The following is a 12,816-nucleotide window of genomic DNA, read 5'->3' on the forward strand; positions in this document are numbered from 1 at the left end:
GGAGTGTACAAAATGTACAAAATACTTAGCTTCTTTTGGCCACTAACTGTAAAAAAAAAAAAATGAAAATGATAAGTTGCATAGTATTCTTAGTACAAGACCAACGACAAAAATGAAACTAACCGGTGCACATGGACGCTGATGCTCCAGCCTGGTTTCTGTCGGCGTCACTGTCGCAACTGAAGGGTAAAGCAGCATGTTCAGACTGTTTGGGTTGTCGATAAAATCATCCGGAGACTAGGTGATGTCACAAGGTTTGTAGTGCTTATGAGCTGGCCAGTCTTGTTTTTGACGCTACCGTGCCTTCAAAATGCTTTCAAAAAAGCACTTCGAGAAAACAAAAAGAAAGCAGCACATTGAAAAGAAAACTTCAGTTATTTGATTACATGCCAAATGTTGCAGTGTGTCCATAAGCAATGCAGAAGGCTCCGAAATTGGCATGGAAGCCATTGTTAGCGGCCTAATAAATGTACCGCATCTTCGGGGTGCATTCAGAAAATTGAGTAGCGAGAGCAAAAAGAAAACCACATTGAAAACTAAACTTCAGACTTTAGTTGTAGACTTAAATGCCAAATAGGGCAGCATGTTTATTAGCAATGCAGAAGGCTCCGAAATCGCCGCATGAAGTTATAGTTAGCAGTCTGACAATGCTCTTGTGGCGTGATAGAGAAAGAGTTAATTTGGGATTAGACTTGGTTTTATAAACAAAATTGACTTTTAGATTTTTTCTCTTCATCGCTGTTCAGCAGAGGACTAGCTAAATTTTAAATATGGTAAAGTTTCTTCTTTCTGATTTGATTTTTGCTACCTTCTAATAGATAGTTAATTTCTCTTTCAGAATATATATTGCACTTGGCTATTCGTGATTTTCAATAGTCTGTCATGGTCACATTGAGCAGAAAGTTGGCACTTTTTCATTTGCATTGCTCATGCTACTTGTTTTGTAAGAAAAAAAAATGACTATTTTTAGATTTGGGATCATCAGACATAGTGTTTATTTAGCTTTCAGGGAATATATTACTTATGGATTTGCAACTGCAAAAAGACAGTCTATGTAAATGCCTGAATTTTAGCGTACATTATAGCAGAATATTGTAAATATTTCATTCAATAAACAAAAGTTTTCCAAGACTTTTTAGAGTTGCTTCCTATATTCCGCTGTCCTGAAAGAGTTAATGCCAAAAAATTAAACTTACCACATACAAGCTATATTTTATAAAGAAAAGAGGCATTGTATCACCTTTTGTATACTATTATGAATTTTTTATTTTTATATTCTTGTTTTGTTTTGTTTTTTGTTTTTTTTTTCAAGATATTTTAAGTTTTTTATGTATCTGTCTATCCCACTGTGCACTTGCATATCTGTATATACGGTGGACTTCTATTAATATAGAGCTGCCTAATTTAGACTTCCTGATACTGCGGTCTTGTCAATATTGTCGTGACCGAGGTTGCTTGTTGTAGGCCCGGTTGAGTTGTCGGGGCAGGAACAACGACGAGGCGACTGGAAACAGACTTTGAAGTGAGATGTGAAACTTTATATACAGTATTTACATGGTAGCGTTTGATTAATCGGAGACTGACTAGAGGAACAGTCTCCTTTTTACGACGCACAGTTGTCGCTAGTTTTTATAGGGTTGATTCCATATGTTCCCTAGATGAAAGGCAGGCCAGATTGTGAGGGAGTGTCTCTGTCACCTCACTCTCCCGCACTCTCACACACTCATACTAACACTGGTCCTGGCTTGAGGGTGAGGAGGTGGTCGTCTAGACGGTGTAGATGGCGTCAGCCGGTTGTCACCGTGCGTGCTTGCACCTGGGCTGGCTCATCAGTCCCGACATCGCCGGGTGGCATTCAAAGAGACAACCCAGCCGAAAGCTGCCCCATTATCCCACCACGGGTAAAAGGGGAAGAATGCACGCCCACTCTCCGTAGCGGTGCTTGACACTTGAAGGGACCGGAAATTGGTCGTTTCCTCTCCTTTGTCCGGTTGTCAACTTGTTGGTGGGACCCCACCTGGTAATTGCCTCCGGGTGATGAACTGCTCCCTCCGGCCGGCCGATGTGAGGTGCAAGGGCGTCTCATCGTCGCCGATGTTGGGCGTTCACAGCCGGACGATCCCCCCGCTCTGGCTTGTGGGGGGGTTCCGCGACACCTGCTTCCAGTCTCTGTTGTTGTTGCGTTCTTAAGATCCGATGCGGCGGTCTCCGTAACTCGTCCGATCACAATAATAGCAAGTTTATTGAGAAATAAACTGGGATGATTGCCTGGGATGATGCTACAATCTTAGCTAAAGAAAAGAATCTGACAACGCGGCTGCTGCTTGAGTCGTCTTTCATCCAGACGACAACCGGAGTCATGAATCGCACAACAGGAAACATGCCATTAATCTATTCACAATCATTACGTCACCAGCTTCGCCTTTAAATTTCCATTCCCTCGCCTTGTCCGCCTCATTGTGATCAAGGAACCCGTAGGGGTTCCGAAACATCTTCTTTTTTCATGTTGACTTGGTCAGTGACTGAAACTCTTTTTACTCAACTGCCATGCCTGACCAGACGAACCTTCGTCGAACCCTTGACTACTTTATTGAGAAGTCTTCCCTCAATTCAAACTCCATATATGTGAAACAAATTTATGTTCTCCTAAATAATGACAGTGAATTCCATGACCCAAGTGTTAACAGACAAGTATCTTTGTTAGCTGTTATTGCTTACTTTCTTTTCAGTGGGCCTTTTGCTGATAAGATTAAAAGCAAAAAGCTACTTTGCATCCACATCGGTGAGTGGCCTGCATGAGTGCACTAACAATCCATGCAAGCATGTATGTTATAGTACAGAAGTAATATATTATAGCTTGAAAGGCATTGGTCTACATTAGTCAGTGAAAAGTTGCATTCAATTGGCTTTTTTTTTTTCCAATTCATAACTTTGTTTCTCAGCCTGCAGTCACCATTGTACTCATTTTCATTGTTTCGAGCCTCAAGGTCATAAAATTAAGTATGTCAACTGTTTCAATGCGAAGAAACACACGAGCACGAGTCATTCGCTTTGCTGAACGACCTATCCCTCTCCTTACGCGTTGCGCTCCAGTCACGCATTTTCTCTGCACGGGCGCATCTGTGTCGCTGGGATTGTCGCTTCTTTTTATTTTGCAATCATTTGAATCTCCTCTCCTTACGATGGAAGCATTCTTTCTCACGTCTGCCTTGCCGCTTTTTTTTCGGCGGCAGCTCTTGAATACCCACTTTCTGCTTTCTTTTGACGCCAGCTCTGGCAAGCAAGTGGCAACCGGAGCGAGTATGGTACCGGCGTCATCTGAGTGCTCAAAGTGCACCGCTGCGTCTGCATCGCGGCCAGCAACGCATGACTCACTTTCAGTCATGTCCGAACGACAACAGCTCATGCCAGCCCCCAAGTTGGGCATTTCCTCAGGCGGCTCGCCACTCAGGTTAGCCAGATCCTCCGGTGTGCTGCATTGCTCAGTGCTAACTGGCGCACGATCAAGCTCCTTCGACAGCTGGGGCGCTTCGAATTGCGTGAGGGCCTCGTGTGCCACGTCCGCGTTCGCACTGGGGTTGTTGCTTTCGCCATTACAACTGGTGGTGTTGATACAACACGGCGTGGTGTCAGGGCACGAACGATGCAGACTCCACTCTGGTCGCTCACTGTCGCCTTGCAAGTGTGGCTCTCCGCAGCGGACACGCACTCATCGTGGGTTTGCTTTGGCTGATCAGAACTCGTGGGCTGTGCAGTTTCACTGACCGGCACTTCGTCTTTCTGCGTGCCCTGCTCTACGACGAAGCGGACTTCGGAAACTGAAATTTTGTCATCTCCTCGCTCGTTTCCATCTCCGCCACGCTCCACACAAGCTTCTGCTTTTGACTCGAGGGGCAGTTCAGTTACTGATAGCTCTCCACTCTCATTTGATGGAATCGGATCACCTACAGCTACTTGGGTCGGTGTGCAGTTCACCTCGCTTGACGGCGTCACTGCGGATTTCTCGCCGATGGAGCCCCCGCCAACTGTCTCAGCTGCTGGCTCGACGAAGGTAACCCGATGCTCTTCTGTTCGAGACTCAGTCGGCTCGCTGCTGCGGTCACGTTGCTTGGCCGCTTCCCCAAGTTGTGTTTCACTCTCCGGTGCAAGTTCTATTTGCTCCGAAACTTCCTCACTGTCTAGCCATTCGCTTACAGTGGCTTTCAACTGATACGCCAAATCAAAGTATGACTTGGTACAGTTTTTCTCGTGCTCATACCTCTTCCGAAGGTCTTGAGGCGACAGCTGATATTTTACCAGTAATGACTCTTTGAGTTCATCGTAGTTTTTCAAGTGTTCGCCTAACAAGCGCTTGATTTCTTAAGACGCTTCAGCGGGGAGAAGAGCGACCAATCTCTGTGCCCAACTGTCTCGCTCGAAGCGCTTCCTTCTGCAGACACTTTCAAGGTCTGCCAAATACTCTGCCATATCCTCGGCAATTAGGAACGGCTTCAGACCGTCTCGCGGTTTCAAACCATTACACTCAGTGGCATTTAAAGCTTTAAGCCTTTCCAAACTCATTTGAAGTGCTGAAATCTCCAGCTGCATCAGTTTCGTTACGCGGGCAAACCGCTTTTCTTTCTCCTCGGGCTCTTGGCGCTCATAGCCTTTCACGCTCCTCTTTCTCTTGACGTTCCCTACGTTTACGTTCCTCTTTCTCATGACTTTCCCTACATTTACGTTCCTCAATGATCTCAAGGCATTCCGAAAGCTTTTCATCTTCAGCTTCCAACGTGAGAATAGTCTTTAGCACTTCTGGTTTTCTGAGTTTGACAGATTCAAACCCAACTCCTTTGCAAGCTCCAGCAAGTTCGGTTTGCGCAATGACTTCAAATCCGTGACTGTTCCGAGTGCTGCCTTCTGTACTGCCCACTATTGCCTTGCTGAAAATTAATCCAGCAACAACGACAACACAATTAATTACCAGCTCTGTTTTCTACATTAACAAAAGCCTGGCAAAAGAAAGTCCCGCACTCACCAAACCTCGCAGCCAAGCATCCATTGCAGTCATTGAGCTGCAGGCAACCAGCCATCACACAAGGCTCGTTGCACTGCTCACGGCTTTCCGTTGAGCTGCTTGTTGCATAGGTCACGCTTGGGACATCTCAGCTCTGCCTACCAGCGGTTGCACCACGGTCAGGCCTGGCTCATCTCACCGACCACGGTCACGGCTTGGTCGTCCCACCGCTGGTCACCAGTTGTTATAAGTGGGTTGCGGCCCCATTGGTAGCGTTGGCCTGCGGCTCCGTGGCTTGGCGGAAGGCCTCAGCGGTCCCGGCAAAGACAAGGCGTCGCCTAACAAAACAATGTTTAATACAGCGTCACGTAGGAACAGGCAGAGAAACAGGCCCGGAGGGATAACTGACACACTGTCGCAAAGCAGGTGTCTGGCGTCAACTCTGCGAAGTCTCACCCGAAGTCTCTCAAGTAGTCTCTCTGAAGTGTCTCTCTTGCAGCGGAATCAGCCGCTGCTTTTTATATGCTCGTCAGTTCAGAGGGAAAGGGAGAAATTCATGTCCGAGCAAGCAGTGATGATTCAGTCTCGGTGTCGCGACAGAAACTCCTCCACCTCCTGTTGACGGGTGAGGGCGACGCTCTCTCCCTCGAGCGCCGGGCTTGGCCAGCATTTGCACACACATGCACACACACACATTATGACACGTGTATTTCTAACGTGTTGGAGCAAGCCCACGGGAGGAAGCGTTGGGCGGCCGATTGCACAGCGCTGAAATGGCCGAAATGCTCGCTGCTTTGACTGATGCTACGCTGGGGCCGCGTTGGTTGTCGCACCCATCGGTGGCGAATCGTAACAGTAGGTAACATGGGTTGCGTAATTTCACGTGACGTGATTGAGTTGGCATCAACAAGATAGCACTGGTTGGTCTGCACTTTGCAATTCCCCATGAAGGCGTTCCAGAACAAATACGGACACAAGTATGTTTTGTCGATGTTATTTAGACATCAGACGACACTCTGCAAGAAAAACTATTAATTTGCTGATCAGTAGTACAGTACGTATAATCGGACAAAAGAAAGATTCATAAACTAATATTGAAGTAAAATGTTAAATACTAATTGAATTGAATAATATAAGCGGATATGTGAGCTGTAGGGTCTTTAGTTATGGAAATCCATGGTGCACCATATAAAATGATTATGAGCAGATATGAAAGCGAATTTGGTCAGCAGCAACAAAGAAGGTCAAAGGTTCTAATATCAACACATTCAGTCAATTGGCGAGTGACTAAATAACAGTTTTTCGTCATCCATTAAGTTTATGTTGCATCCAAATAATCAGGATTAGTGTTGCAATTTTTAACAGCTGTCACTGTAAGTTACAGGACTGTACCACAGTGATACTACGTACTTGCATTAATGTTCAAATTGGTTGCTCTTTTTGTATGAATATTTCTATAAATATTGAATATCAGCATGAATATTCAGGTCCTATCACTATTGGAAGTTTTTAGCTACACTATTTGTATCTGGTTTGGCAGCAGAGCTACACTCTTTGTATTCGATTCGGTTTGAAAAAATGAAATATGCACACTCCTGGTCTTGAGGTATTGCTCTACTACCTTTACATGCCTGTGTATTCTGGAAAGATTCACTTCTTTGCCAAATGTAATCTGCTAGCGTAGTGTCATCACCTGAGATACTTAGGCAAGTGTCTACACTGCATGCAGAGACACTTAAAACCATGCACCATGAAATACTCTGGCTGCTGCGGCAGTTAAGCCACAGTTTCATCACTAATGACTCGTGCCATGTGGTGGCCCGCTCTCAGCCTAGTGCAACCACCCAGTGATAACATGGCACCCCACATTTCAGAAGCCAACTTTTACTTTGTCTAATGGTTGTATCATTCAACTTCCCTCTGCTGGTGATAGCATTTCCTTCTCCAAGCACAGCTATTACTCCTTTGCTAGTAATTTACTTTTTTGCCAATTACTGGTAGTTCAAATACTCTGGCAGACAGAAAAAAAAAAAAAAAGTGCTAAATTATTATGCGATTGCAGTATGTTAACATTAGGTCTTCTTGCTTTTATTTGCTTCTCTTGTATTTACAGTGAACTTCTGCACTCAAAGCCTGCTACATGTTACTACACTGCTAAAATATGAGTATTCCAAGCCTGTGCCAGAAATCCGCATTTTCTTTAGACCACTGGCAGAAAGCCTACTCTTTCTAAGAGTTCCTCAATCAGTTCTTTGTATATATTAATATGGGCGAGCATCATGCTGGCCTGGTTCGTCATTCCGTGGTGTGAAGGCCAGGCCGGAAATGTGTGTGATACAGACTTCACAAATGGCTCTGGCTTTGACTTTCATGTCCAGGCTTGGCTGAAGTTAAGTTAGTAACTGGCATGCTGCTGCGAAGCCTTGAGTGGGTATGGGTTTTGTGGTTCTTTTCAGCATCTTATCAAAAAAACAGGCGGTAGGTTGTGTTACGTGTGCATGTGTGGTGTGTATAAGTACAGTGTGGGAAAGCCAATTTGAAGGAACATTAGGGGCAACATCATTCAACTATTGTTTCTGGAATAAAAACTTACATGATCATGATGATGATGAAAACTAATTCTGTTACTTTTTCCGGCTGTTCTGACGTTTGTCCGGCAGCAGAAGGCAGATTTCACACCAAGAAACTTTGATGTAAATATCTTCCCACCAGTTGATTCAAACTTGTGACGTTCTTGTTGAAAGCATATGTCACCAATTTGAAGGGGATGGCGGCAGAGTGTGGCCTCTGTGATCAACGACAAAAAAAAATTGCTCTTGTCAGGCGCAAGTTTCCTTGTATCGCAGCACCTGGCGATACAAGGAAACTTTTTTTGCCCTTTGTATCGCTTAAAGAGATAAGTTCTCGCTGTAGAGGAACCTCAGATGGTACAGGAAAAAATCTTGTAAACATAAAACCAAAATGTCCAGCCTCCAGATGTAAATACCTCACCAATGATTAATAAGTATTTTTGTTTAATTGCAGGAACATTGATAGCTCTACAAAAATTGGCTGGAAAAAAATGTATATATACCACTTTGCCCCCCCCCCCCCCCCCCCCCCCCTCCCCTTTCAGAAAAAAGAAATAATAAACTGGTTGTAGGGAAAATTTGAAAATGAGCAATGATGAATTTAAAAAAGAAGCCAGGCCCTAACTACAGTAATCCCTCGTTATAACGAAATCAGCGGGACAGCGAAAAAATTCGTTATAAGCGGTATTTCGATATAAGCGACCACTTGACAAAGTCTTGACCAGTCGGGCTTTAATTGCACCAAAACTGCAAGCAAGTGAAAATAAATATTTTCAGTGAATCAAAACTTTATTCATGTGCAAAAAAGCAGTGAGCTTTGGTTGCTTGAAGTTCTTACCAGGCGCTAGCAACCCCTGCTCTAATTTGAACAAGCTCTGCACGAGGCCGTGGTCGCCGCCCATACATTCAACCTTATTTCGTAACAGGCGTAGGTGCTCCCGTGTCTGCACCATAGTTCGCACTTCACGTGACTCTTCGTCTGCTGGCTCTTCGTCCTCGTCGGGGCCACCAACAGCGTCAATTATTTCCGCGTCCGTCGCTGGAGCGACCACGGGAGCAGCCGCGTCAGCTAACGCGAATGTGTCGAGGTCACCGTCTACCTCTTCGCCAGCAATTTTATGTACAGCCTCATACAAATCGCAGCAAGTTTGGTCATCGTCAGGCTGGTCATCGTCAGGGTCGGTGACTGCGGCACGGAAAAAGCCGGCGTGCGCAAAGCAGTTGGCGATCTTCGAAGGTGCAAGTTCTTTCCATGAAAAGTTTAGCAAATGGATCGCACCAAGCAAATCAATGCTGTAACTCTTGCTAGCATCGTACGCTGTGAGCATGCGCTGCAAAAGAGCCTTGCGGTACAGCTTCGGAGTGGTCTCAATGATGCCCTGATCCATCGGTTGCAATACCGCGGTAGTGTTGGCAGGCAAAAATTCCAAAGTGATCGCCTTGAGGTGGTCAATCTTCCCATGGCTCGGACAATTGTCAATAATGAAGAGCGCTTGCCGATTCTTTGCGCCGAACCGTCTATCCATTAGGCGCACGTAGTCTTCAAAAATTGCAGCAGTCATTCAAGCTCGCTTATTGCTTCTGTAGACGCATTCATTTGGAACAGTTGCATTTTGGAAGCACCGCGGCTTCTCCGCTTTTCCCAGTATCAACAAGGGAAGCTTGTCCTCGCCTGTTGCATTAGCACCAAAGAGCACTGTGACACGCTCCTTGCTCTGTTTTCCTCCGGATGAAGATCCGCCAGGGGTCATGAACGTGCGATTCAGTAGCATTTTGTAGAAAATTGCTGCCTTATCAAGGTTGTAGATGTCTTTGTCTTCATATTTTTCAAGTAGAGCTTGGAGCCGATGTTGGCGCCATACGTCTGCAGGGCCACGGCTCACGGCTGCGCTTTCGCCAATGATCGTCTTCAAGGTCATGCCGTGTCGTTTTTTGAAGCGCTCAAGCCAGTCATTGCTGCATTTGAAATCCTTATGCCTCATTTGGAGGGCGAGAGCTTCGGCTTTTGCAGTAAGTGCAGGTCCATTTACAGGGAGATTTGCACTCCTGGCGTTCTTCAGCCACTGTAGAAGTGCACCCTCCACTTCCGGATATTTTGAATCACGATTCCTCTTTCTCTTTGACGAGAAGCTCTTTTCAAAGCCATCCAGCACAGCGTCCTTATTTTTCAACACAGTTGATAAAGTTGACGGCGGTATGCCAAATTCTTTCGCGATGTCAGTTTTCTGCCAGCGGCCTTTTTCCACTTCTTTTATCAGCAGAACTTTCTGCTCCAAAGTCAGACATTTTCGCCTGGAGACTGACGGAGTCATTTGTCACTGTAGACCACAAGAGCACACGCGAGGCAAGGCTAACGTAGCATTCCGAATAACACGCAACCACGTGGCCTGCAGCACGGATCCAAATGCATGGGCCGTCGGCGCGAAAGCAAAAGCGGCGGGCGAAGCAGACAGCAGAAGCTTCAAACTGTGGTCATGCCTTCAGGTCATCTCGCTGTCCTCGTCGGAGCATGCTGGGGATGACGGTTGCAATGGCAGGCTTCGCGTGTGTAGACGGAAGAAAGGCGACCGGAGTTCCGAGAAGTATGAAGCACGGAAGGCCTCGCGAGGTCAGGAGGAGGCAGGAACAGCGACGGCACTCAAAACTGGCAGCAGGCAGTTCAAACGGATCGCACAGTCGATGCGCATGCGCACTTCGCAGATGCCTATCTCGGGGAGGGAAGGCGAAGCCACTTCGGGAGGTGGGGGGGGAGGTGCACGGGAAAGGGTACCTTGATGCGCGCGGTCTCCCGCCGCCCCCATGCGCGCGTGCATGGCGCGCATCGAGGTACCCTAGCGCGGGACGCTGGGTAGCGCCGCAAATTCCGCTGACGCTGCCTCGCTGCTGGTGTTTTCGGAAAGCTGTCCGTCAATTTAAGCGAATCCACCACTTCGGGAGCTGGGGGGAGGTGCGCTGGACGCTGGGTAGCGCGGTAGCGCCACAAATGCCGCTGCCTCGCTGGCCTCGCCGCCTGCGACGCTCGAATTCGTGTGTTTTCGGAAAGCTGTCCGTCGATTTCTACCGTCAAAAGAGCAACAAAGCTAACGACGGACTTTTTTTTTCTTTTGTGCTAGTGCCAGAAGAGTTCTTCACAGCAGTAAAAATTTGCTCACCGAACGCACCCCATGCCAACGCGGTCTTTTGGCCACTTCAGCATCCAAGAGACCGCGCTTTTCTGGCATCGCAAATCATTAGAAAAACATCAATTTTGTGCAGATTCTATCATGGGGGACACCAGCGATACGATTCCTACCGGAGTTGACAGGCCACGCGACGGCTGAGGACTGCCAAAGCAATGCTGCTCGTTGCTGTCGCTCAGTTTTTGGGTTTTTAGATACTCGCTCCGTGCGATGCGGTATGCGCTAGCGGCAACAACAGGCGTTGGCGTCGCGTGACACATCGCCAGTGGCTGTTACTGCTGTATGCGCAAAAGCGACGCTGCCGCTCGGCGACACCTCTGCTCGCCACTTCGCTGTAAGCGGGTCAAGCTCTTCGTGCACTTCGAGTAATGCGGCTTAAAATGCGTGCATTTGGGTCGGGACCGGAAGATATTTCAAATAAAACGATATTTCGAATAAAGCGATTTCGTTATAACAAGGGATTACTGTATATAGCAAGCTTCTGTTAACACAAGCATAATGAAGACAAATTCCTGGGAAAAACAAACATCAGGATATTTTTTTTTTTTTTATAGGATCCAGTGTACAAAAAAAAACACTCTTAAGATATTTCACATTACCTTCGCTTTTGTAGCAACTGTGAACAAAAAGACTGGTGCTTGCAAAGCGTACAGTGGTATTATTGAGGAAATAAAAGAAAGATCATCGGTTCCTACATTGAATATGTTAGCATTACACTCATTTGCCTCCTGTTTGCAGTTTCATTAAAGGTCATTCACATAATTTTTTGCGCAACGTGCTGCTGTTGCCGCAGCCAAGCGGGCATTTCTGTTCTTACTCTGTTTCCGCTGCATGCCTACGATAGGACAGGCAGCTTGAGCCTTCTTCCGTCACTGATGTTCTGCTGCGTCACTCGTAGAGGCTCCGGTCGATACATGCAGTGTGGAGCAAATGACCAAGTGTGAACACATCTGGGTGCAAGACGAATAATTACCGGAACACCCCTCTCTTTATAGGTCAACATATTTACGATGTCACAACCGTCACAACTATTTAAATTATGCTTCCCTTCTTAGCAACATCATTAGCTCACGATCCAATCAGCACATACCTTTTACCCTCTCCATTTGGCTACGTTCGACTGAGGGACAGCAGTTGCCTCATTTGTTTGCAGTTAGTCCCTAATGCACTAATAAAAGAAAAATTGGCGCACTTCACAGCATTCTGCCAGTGGCTCCTCATGCTTTTGTTTGAGCTGCACTGGGGTTACCCTAATTTTATCATATTGGCAGTATACCTATGGCCTTCCAACACGTTTGAGAACGATTATTGATGGACGTGGCGCCACCCCTATAACGCTTCAAGCATACATTTGTATAACATAAGATTGACACTTTTGTTAATAAAAAAAGAGGCTCGGTGGTTAAGTACCTCCTTGTTTTTACAGCAGAACCATTAGAACTACTCATGCAGCTCTTGGACAAGTTTCCTAACGTCTCGTGTTTAGGTGTCCTCTTCGCTCGTTGCTCTGGCTTCTCTCACCACCGGTGATCCAAAAGGCTGAGAGAAGCTGTTTTATCGTGTGCACAAAGCATCTTTTTTTGCAATAAATTCCCTCCATTCGCTTCTGGCTTGTTTTCAATTTACTTAGTAACAGACATTGATTATGCTCCATGATTTTCTAGTTTATAAAATTTTATGACTTTTCTGTATTAGGCCCAGTGCGAGATGCATTGTACCTCTGCCACTGGTGTGCAGCCATTGTTTTGATCATGGAGGCCCCCACAACTTGTACATGCAACTAACGATATGCAATAGGATGGCAAGTTGGGTTATGTTCATCTTGAGAAAATATACAGCGCGAACAGAGGCAACGGACGAGACGATGGCTTGTAATGTGTACTTCCTCGTCAGTCTTCTCTGTTCGTGCTGTATATTGCCTCAAGGTAACAATATGCCATCACCCTACTGCATTTGTCAGTCACCTAAGTGTAATGCGTTGGACCACAATTTTTGTAGATATCATTAATTACACACTACGCGAAAAAAAAATAGTGTTCTGCTAATTATAATGGCAAAACATTGAGGCAGC

The 12,816-nt window shown here is 46.1% G+C and overlaps 1 protein-coding gene across 4 annotated transcripts in view; it reads left to right on the forward strand.

Moving 5' to 3' along the window:
* Positions 1-12,816, forward strand: part of LOC146206727 (pseudouridylate synthase TRUB1-like) — an 82,633-nt gene that overhangs the window by 51,119 nt on the left and 18,698 nt on the right. The gene's annotated exons all lie outside the window — the stretch shown is intronic.

The sequence above is a fragment of the Amblyomma maculatum genome, chromosome 1 (genome assembly GCF_055883805.1).
Source record: "Amblyomma maculatum isolate TAMU_Amacu chromosome 1, ASM5588380v1, whole genome shotgun sequence".
Lineage (NCBI taxonomy): Eukaryota > Metazoa > Arthropoda > Arachnida > Ixodida > Ixodidae > Amblyomma > Amblyomma maculatum.